Here is a 10,361-nt window from a genome sequence, read left to right on the forward strand (position 1 = left end):
TTCAGGCTACCTTTCCATCACCAGCTACGCAATCATCCCAGTCAGCTTCAGACTTTTGAAGGTGCACAACTGTTTACTACAGCATAGTGTGAAGGATTTTCTTAATCTGAGATCCAACCTAATGGAACTATTACGGGAATGATTGTAGTAATTAAGTTTTTTCTTAAAGCTCAGGCCTAGCCCGACTGATGAAATATATTAAGTTTTTTTGTTGTAGCTCAGGTCTGACCCGATTATTCCTTGCGGGGTCAGGGATTTTCTCTGCCTCGTGATGACTGGGTGTTGTGTGATGTCCTTAGGTTAGTTAGGTTTAATTAGTTCTAAGTTCTAGGGGACTGATGACCATAGATGTTAAGTCCCATAGTGCTCAGAGCCATTTTCTAACCTGATTATTGAAATAAGTTTTTTCTTAAAGCTCAGACCAAACTTACTATTGAAATATAGAAGTTCTTCTTTAAATTGGGATATCCCAACAATGTGGATACTTATTGTGTATGTTGCACAAGTTTCTGGGAAATGTGAATTATCTTTTCTTAAAATGTAAACTACATTTTATATTCTGCAGTATGACTTTTTTTTTATTTACATCTGTTCCTTCAGGTTACATGTAGCTTATTTAATTTGTCATATTATATCTGCTTTCTGAAGTAGTTCTGTCAGCTGATAATGAAAAATGTTTCCTGCATTTTAATATATATTGGCAATAATAAACTGTAACATTGGCAGTAACGAACTGTTATTATTTTATTAATTGGTATTAAAACTTTATTTTAGAAGATTAAGTGAAGATATTTTGCAATATTAATATAAGCATCACATTTAAATAGGAATTATGAACAGATTGCCCCCATTTACACCAAGGTAGGCATAAAGGAATTGCTTATGATGACAGCTTCCTCTGGCATGTAGACTCTAAACAAAAATTTTCCATCTCAAATTAACTAAAAAGGAAGTAAACAATTTTTTTGCTGGGAGAACGCACTTTCAGGCAACCATCCTAAACTAAACAAAAATGCATTAATGTTATAAAAAACTTAATTTTATCATTAAATGCCGAGTCAACTAGTGAGACTGCATGTCTTCATATCACAGTTTTGACTTTAACATTCTGAAAATGAAAGGACAATGAATCTCTTTAAACTCTTATTTGAGTAGCAGATAGAAAGCTGAACTAGATAAGTGTACTCACCATGAATGTTTATGTCCAGCTTTTGGTGATGCAATGTTCCGCTTCTGGTAGTGAAGACAAAGGGGAAAAGCAAAGGAGTGTGGAAACATTGTGAAATATGTGAGAAAGTAATAAGACAGAATCAGGGTCCAAAGAGACCTATGCTTGTGTGGTAAACAACCTGCAGACGAGGGTTGGCATGAGTAGGTGGATGAAAGCCAGATTCTTGTAATTTAACTGTGCATTTCAAATCACTGCTTAGTCTACAGAGAGCTATTAACTGGACAGGAGAGAGTAATGATTTGTTTAATTTTGTATATGTATTAATGTCCAACTCCATGCATCGATGACAAAGAATAAGAATATAAATATAGCACTGGCACACATTAACTAAATTCAAGAAACCAATTTAAGAAAGGTATTGACAATAATGATTACAATTTGTACACAACTGCCACAAAACAACACTGACAGTAAAACACAATTTGGGGTTATTCACATTACAGCATTTTTTAAAAACGATACTGTACTGCTATACAGGCTGTTGTGTTATTTAAACTAATTGGGATTTCATATAATGTACTGTAGTGTTTCAGTCCTAACCCATACCAAGCTCACTTAGACCTAGATGTCTCGTGCTCTTAAAACCCCACTCAGTGTTGTCTTCACATTGCCAGCAAGCTTATACATACATCTCTCACTGCCATTTGACTAGTGCAGTTATGTTTAACTTTAGTGATATTACCATCAACAAAAACGCAAAATTAAAAATGTTCAGAATGCAATCATATGTCCAAATTAATTTGTGATGTGAATGTATAATGACTCGTTGCACATCACTACAATCTATAATGCAAAGTGATACGTGGAACATATTACTAACGAACTGACAGGCTATTTAGTTCACAAGATAGTCCTTTAGGACTTCAGCATAGTGAAATTTTGTTTTAATTGCTGTTTTCATAAAGAATGCCTATTAATGATTAAAAACTGAACCATGTAATGTCTAAGTAACTTTCAGTTTCCAATTTCGCAATTACTTACACACACACACACACACACACACACACACACACACACAAACAGAGAGAGAGAGAGAGAGAGAGAGAGAGAGAGAGCAACACCATACATTTACGGATTGCATGCTGTTTGTGTGATCCATATCTGAGGAGGGGGTCATGCCAATCCACCACTGCCAGACATCAGCTTTCAGGTAAGTGGCGCACTGTATTTCCTTTATGTATATACATATACAGCCTTCAGTCATTATCTTGTGACTGAGCGAGGTGGCCCAGTGGTTAGCACACTGGACTCGCATTCGGGAGGACGACGGTTCAATCCCGTCTCCAGCCATCCTGATTTAGGTTTTCCGTGATTTCCCTAAATCGTTTCAGGCAAATGCTGGGATGGTTCCTTTGAATGGGCACGGCCGATATCCTTCCCCATCCTTCCCTAACCCGAGCTTGCGCTCCATCTCTAATGGCCTCGTTGTCGATGGGACGTTAAACACCACTAACCTAACCTAACCATTATCTTGTGACATTAAGGTGCACAGGAAACAACAGTGTGTATCAGGAAAGAAACTGGAATGATTTATAACAGGGCAGGTATTCCAGCTTGCCCAGGAAAATGCATTAAACATAACTAATATTGTATCAGCTTCACTTTTAAGACTTATGCCTTACAACATTGAGTCTCGGTCATTGTCTTCCTAACGAAATTCCTCCATCACACTTGTCAAACAGGGTGCTTAAAGTTGTTGAGATATCTCACTTCAAAAAAACTTAGTAAAACATTTATCATAACCTAAATAGGTGTGTGTCACTCAGGGTGTAGGGAAGCAGCCTACTCACGCCGTATAAAATTCACATCAGTCTTTCCTTTGTGTGCCAGCCAGTCCGCTGTAACTAGCTCTGACGTCATGAATGTTGCGCAATACTTTAAAAATCAAGTAAATAACCTAAAATGTGTCTAGCATGTCAGGAGTAATACTAAATTAATATGTGTTGAATATCACTTCGATACTTTTAACCATTTTTGAAATTTGGACGTTTTTCTGTAAAAATCATTGGCGCAACAGAAAAGAGCTAGAGACTTAAAAATTTATATTTAGATTCGTTTTTCATAATTATTTAATAGAAACACTCTTCTGGATCTCACAAATTAAGATTTTAGTTGAAATTCATGATTTTCTGGTTTTTGTCTTAAAAATTAAGGAAGCAAGATAGATTAAGTAGGCTAATAAATAAGGCTAGGATGTTTAAATTTAAGTAGAAGGGAGATCCGCTATAATCATGAAGATGTGAGAAGTTTCAACTCAATAACTGTAAAACTACAGCGATAGCGTATCTCCAAAGGGCAGGTTCAGAGCTTGTCTACTGCGTGTAGTGTAATTAAATTAATTCTCTCGCCCAAAATAATTGACTTAGCCACGTCAGCCTTTCATTATGATTACTTACGTGTGTGCTGATTGCGCATTTAAATTGAGAGCTTTATCTGCCATCAGCAAAGGAAGTGATGATTTATTCAATAACTTAAAGTGGTGCATTACTAGCCCAGCGGCTAGTCGGGAGAGCCGATTTGATCAGGCGTTCCTTTAGCCGTCAGCACCGCGGCTTCATATATAAGAACGCTGCGCGAGCAAGAAGGCCCCAGTTCTCTCGAGACGCTGAATAGCACACCATCTGTGTCGGGAGTCGCGTCGCGTCGGTATCATTGCTATAAACAGCCTCGGATGCCGTATTAAGCTACTCGGGATACGCGTAACCATGAAATCATTTCCGAGTGAAGTGTTAATTCTGGGATGACTTTAATGATCTGTCTTCAGTTTGCGTATGTCGTATTTTCACGTGCCGTCGCGGGACAGACATTCTACCATTATTTAGCGTGGCGTTTGATGAACATTATCATCAAATTATGGCGAGCATTCATTTAAACATTTAATTTGGACAGTTATAGTTGCATCAGACTCTGAAATGCTCTGTTAGTCAGATTGTGTGGATTCTTTTTTTTCATCTGTGACTTTCAGAATACAGAGAACGTTTTTTCACGATCGTTTTTGATAATGAATCCCAGACAATCTCCTAATTCCTCAGAGCTATAAGCTGCAGCTATAAGTGTATTTCTCAGATGAAGTGGGCATTAGGAATTCTAATTACAGGCTTCACGTTTTGCTAATCACTTTCTGGTTGCCAAAATTGTAGTTAGAGAGCCAGTGTTGAGAACGGCAAAAAGACAGCATGAATAATAGGGACATTTTAAAACAAAATAATTCTACCCGCCGCCCCACATATGGTTGATCAGCCGGGAAATGCAGTGTTCCTACATTACAAAACATTCTACATGTAACAACAAATAATTCCACTATCCGCCCCACAAGGGGACCATATTATACAAAGTCTTTTTCTTCATGAATGTTTCCCACAAACTATCATGCATAGAGGATAAATTTCATTCACTAACAATGGTACTAAGTAATCCCAAATAAAAATTCAAGCCAGCTGACAGAGAAATCAAATAAATGTCTCAAAGATGGTTAAAATTCATCACATAAAGACAAAGCGGCTCTAAACATAAAGAAAACTAACTGTATGAACTTCCATTCGAATAAAAACCATAGTGAGGTTTGACTAATAGTTAACAAATATCGATTAAAAGATGTGACAGAGTAAATTTGTGGGCATTAATGTGTTGCCAGCTGGAACAAGGAGAACATGTGAACATTTTAGGAGAGCACATGTTACACTACTCTGAGAATTCTCGAAGTGATCTACTTTGTAAATAAACATTCAAACATCAGTTATGTGATAATATCTTAGGATACCAGTGCTTGGAATGTGTAGATTGTCTTCAAGGCATACACAAACAGAAAAAAGTACTATTGCCCACAGAAAAATCTTTAACTGTATGGAGTAATACTAGACAAATTTTTGTAATTTTTAAATCTGAGACAATATGTGGAACAAGCAACTGAAAGTATATTTCCACATTTTCTGTTGTTCTTAAAATTATATGTAGTATAATACAGTTAAAACAAATATTAGGGCCCATTTTTAGATTCAAAGTTGAGCTAAAAATAGAAAGTGGAAGACAAAAGATGGACAGATGTAAAACCTCCATATCATTTAACATCAATGGGGGTATAAAAAAAGCTGACAGCCAACACCTTAATCTGTACTGCTCACTCAGTCTGGCATATTTATTTTTAAATTTGAAAGTTGTTACCATTTGAAAAGTCTTAGCCTACTTTGTTTTGCTAAGATCCAAGGTAACTGGTGTTACCACAGCACGTTTCTTTACACTTAAACTAATTTAGTAAAATTCTTTAATTTGCATAAAAATAACACAAGTAATACTTTTGGGCCCGTATGAATGTAGTTTTATGAGCATAGCCAGAACTATTACATGAGCACATGTTATTTTCTGATTCGAATAAAAAAAATGTATTGAAGGTAAGTACATTCTGTGCTTCTTTATAATGATTCCACCACAACACGCCTATAGTAAGCATATTTTACTGTGCCTTAAAGGCCTTTGAGGTCTGGTACTGGCAATTTCCCTAATGTATCATGGCTGACTGTGCTGCATTCAACTTCTACTGGGGCAAACATAAATATATTAACGAACTGGAAGATAAATACGTTTGTTAATGTGTCCATGTTTCATCCAATGTGCATGAAAATGATGTACAGTCCTAGAAACAATTAAAGAGGAAAGAGTTAGTCAAATAGTAACATTTAATACTGTAAAAAGGTCATGAAAGAGCAATACACTAATTAGATTGGTTTGGCTTTCTTAATCTACAGAAACTTAAGGCTGCTGCCGTGGAATCATTTCTTATCAAAATTGGGATAAAATGTATTGTATTATATTCTACTCGTTTTTATCCAGGATAATGCCCCAAAAATCCCCATAGGTACTGTTGCATACTTACATATGTTGACCTCTCATACATACGTTGCGTGTGCTTTGGAAAAAAGATTTTTTTGTGTAATTGAGTTTCTACTCACGTTTGAGAAAAAAAAATCAAGTTCATAAATGTATGAGTAATACACCAAAATACTGGTCAGCAGCTGTGAAACTCTAGGTGTGGTTTTATTGAGCCTTGGTCAGTCTTTTCTGAAGATATTACTTTTGCACAGTAAAAAGTTAAGTCATAAGCTCAAAATGTCTGCAATATAAATGCAACTTTGAAAAATACATTTTTAACTTTGACCATATTCCATAAATGTCTGACAATAGAATGATGGTCTTATAGGTCCAGATGTCTTAGTTTTCTCATAATAAACCAGCCCATAGCTCTGTGCGATAATGATGTGTCACACCACAACACCCTTATGTTGCGAGTCAAGGCGCACAGGTGGGGTCGGACGCTTCCATTGACCTCTAGTTTCATACAGTTTTCGATTTTCTGCAATTAGGCTGATATTCCTGATTATGGTACATGTTGTTACATAGTACTGATGAATATGTGGTTGTCCACAGGTATTTCAAATACTTATTTACAGTGCGGTAGCCCAAATGTTAGTTAATAAATTTGTTGTATATCTTTGACCAAATGTGTGGGAATCATTTACAACAATAATGTTCTGTGGCATCCTTTGCACTCTTATAGACTCTAAACTAGTAATCTATGTGTAATTTAAAAAATAAACACGTACCGTTAAATTAATATTTCTCTGCCGATACATAAATTTTAGAAATTAATAAAAATACCGCAATAATTTTATTTTCTGCGTTAGACATGGCTTGTGAAAGCCAGCAACGAATGTGGAAACAATGACTTTGTTTATAAATAACTGCTACCACACGATTTTTACTTTTATTTATATTTTTAACGACGCGTTTCGAGAAATAATTCTGATTTTGAAGTGCATTGTTCTGTATGCATGCCATTTTTTCGTGGTGTTTGTGTGTGGTTCTGCTTCTTCTGTTGTCCTTAAATTCTTCTGTGGTCTAATTTTCTGAGTACAATACAGGCATACATAAAAAAATAACAAACGCACATATATGGTTACAAGCGAAAACACCACTTAAAAATGGCACAGGATGGTGAACAATGCACTTGAAAATGGTTATTATTTAGCACAACGCTTCGTGCAAAATATAAAGAACAGAAAAAAATTGTGACTGGTAGCTCAGTTATTTATAAACGAACTCTTAGCGCAACAAAATTTGTGATTTGTCGCGTTTTCTTAAGCTGACAGTTTTATTGTTCTATAGTGGAATGATTATTATATTTCACTGTGTTAATACAAAAATCATCAGTAAATTACATTCAAGGTTTATAGTAACAACCACACCAAAAGCTTTACGTTCTACGCCATAAACCGACAGTTCTCCGATTTTACGGCAGATAATCATCACTAAGGCACAACATATTCGTACTTATTGTAATCTTAGCACACTATTCATAAGGAAGCACGTATAATTTCCGCGAAGAAATATAACTTTCACAGAAAAAAAACAAGTTTTCACAACTAAATACAAATATCCAGGCCTTTGTGTGTACTTTCCTACTAGACTACTACAAACATCAGCTGTTCCCTGCCCGGCAATACAGCTTTTATAAGGCGCTATCTGATTGGATACTCGGTTTCGCCCGCTTCTGAACACTCATCGGTCGCTAGCTTGGAGCTCAGACGGAATGGAGGGGGTATGGCTAGACCCCGGGTCAACATATTTGGAAACATTCTAAAACGAAAGCATATGTGTTTTTTAACACAAACTTATGTTTTTTTTAAATGGACCTCCTATATTTTTTCTTCAGCAATCCATAGCATGACAAAGCACATACACAATGGCGTTGATTGCATCGCAATATTCCCATTACATCCCGAGATATTAAGACGCGAAGTTGACGCTTGAAACACCCGACATGCGCTGCTAGCGCAAGTCCTGAGGCTCAGGCGTGAACCCCATGCTGCCCGTAATCGCGATGTGATTGACATGCATAATCACACTTCCATACTTATCAAGAGGTCCGAAACGAGTAATACGGTCTGCTGCCATCCTGCATTAACGTCGTACATTCCAGCAGGTATTTATCCCATAGGCTTGGGGTAATGCGGTTCTGTAACATATCTGTGTACTCCAACGTTAGTCACAAAGTTAACTTCGCTTATCGTTAATCCGTTACTAAAAAGGTAATGCCGTTCAACGTTAAAACCATACTATAGATCTAGCGCAAGTGACAGTTAATCATTCACTCGTAATAGTAAAATTCATGTTGATGGTTTTAGTGAAACGAGCAAGTGGACTAAAAGTTTTACCGTTGTTTAGGTAAAAATGTTTTGATTTGGGAAGTTCAGGTAGGACATAGAAGATGAATGTAAACATGTTTAACCAATTAGTTTTATTATCACATAATTATCAATGTTATGTTTATCTAATGCGTTAAATGACAAAATGTTGCAACCAAATGTTTCTTAACATCACTGGGTAAAATGGCCCTTTGTAGAAACTTCCACTGTGATACCAGCACTACATACTAAACATAACGTTCACATCTCATGCTCAAAGTGATACCCATTGGCTTGCATACATAGGGTCACTCTGCAGATGAAGGATGCCCTACTTCATGCTACTGTTTCCTCTTTGATGACTGTACAAGCATCAATAATGCGTTGCTTCATGTCCTCTGGTGTTGTTGGTTCATGTTGGTAAACAGCATCCTTCACTGCTCCCCAAAGAAAATAATCCATCGGTGGAAGGTCCGGAGATCGGGCAGGCCACCTAACTGGGCCACCTCGTCCAATCCACCTACCAGGGAACTTATGGTTCAGAAGTCGTCGTGCTTGTAAGGCGTTATGTGCAGGGCATCCGTCATGCTGATACCACATGACCATTCTCCGGTTCAGAGGTACGGTGTCTAAGAGAACAAGAAGATTGTGTCGTATAAATCTGGAGTATTGTCTGCCATTTTGGATGCCATTTATAAAGAAAGGTCCGATAATGGTATCTCCAATAATCCCACACCAAACATTAACTTTCCACGGACGTTGATGCTCTACCTGACGGAGCCATTTTGGATTGTCTGCAGACCAATAATGCATATTCCTCATATTGACAATTCCTTTGTTGGAGAATGTTGTCTCGTCGGTAAAGAGAACATCTGCAAAAAAATCTGGATTAGTCAGAAGTTTTTGCTGTGCCCACTGACAAAATGTTTCCCTATTGCGGAAGTCATTTCCATGAAGATCATGGTGTAAATAAACATGGTAAGGATGAAATTTATGATGTTTAAGAACACGCTGTGCACTTGATTTCGACATACCAACTTCACGTTCAATTTGACGTGTGCTGGTTTGAGGATTCAAAGCTATGGTAGCGAGCACAGCAACTTCAGCACGTTCATCTGTGCGTGTTCTAGGACGATGTCGAGGTCTTGGATTTAAGCTTCCCGTTTCACGTAGACGGGATGTGAGACGACCAAACATCCGGCGCGAAGGCGATGGCTTGTCAGGGAATCGTCTTCTGTACAGTCGTTCTGCCTGAACAGCATTTCGTACACCTACAACAGGGTATAGTACAGGTATGTAGAGTAGGGTAGAAAACAGACATATTAACGTAATAATCTTAATGTTCGCTAACAGTACTATCAACAAACAAGCAATCTCATAACGTATTTCCCGTCAACGTACATTCTCCATAGATCAGCAGCATTTCTATCATATCTTCATGTGTGTACATTATACTGTACAGTATAAGTTCCATAACACAACTTTTATTCACAATGTGTACTACCTCCGTGCCGTCACTAGATTACTCTGATGCACGACTACACTGGGAAGCGGTGTACTGCACGCCAAAGCAACAACAAATGGGATGCTCGGAGGGTGGTGGAGTACAGAAGTTTACATGGGTCGCAAATCATAAACAAGGCGAAGTGGTAACTGTGGCAGTAGTGGGAACTACGTTGGACACTTGACTAGGTAGAACCAGGCCCTGCGCGACACGCACAATGGGTCATATAACGCATTAGATAAACCTTATTTTGGGTGTGCAGGATAAATAAGACAACCTGACGGGTGTACACCGATTGGTACTGGTTCATATTGTGTACGTAGATACGTAAAACGTGCAAGAGGGAAACCATTATGTGCTTATGAGAGTTGATGGCAGCAGACCGTATTATTCGTTTCGGACCCCTTGATAAGTATGGAGGTGTGATTACACATGTCAATCACATCGC

Source organism: Schistocerca americana, unplaced genomic scaffold, assembly GCF_021461395.2.
Source record: "Schistocerca americana isolate TAMUIC-IGC-003095 unplaced genomic scaffold, iqSchAmer2.1 HiC_scaffold_15, whole genome shotgun sequence".
NCBI classification, from domain to species: Eukaryota; Metazoa; Arthropoda; class Insecta; order Orthoptera; family Acrididae; genus Schistocerca; species Schistocerca americana.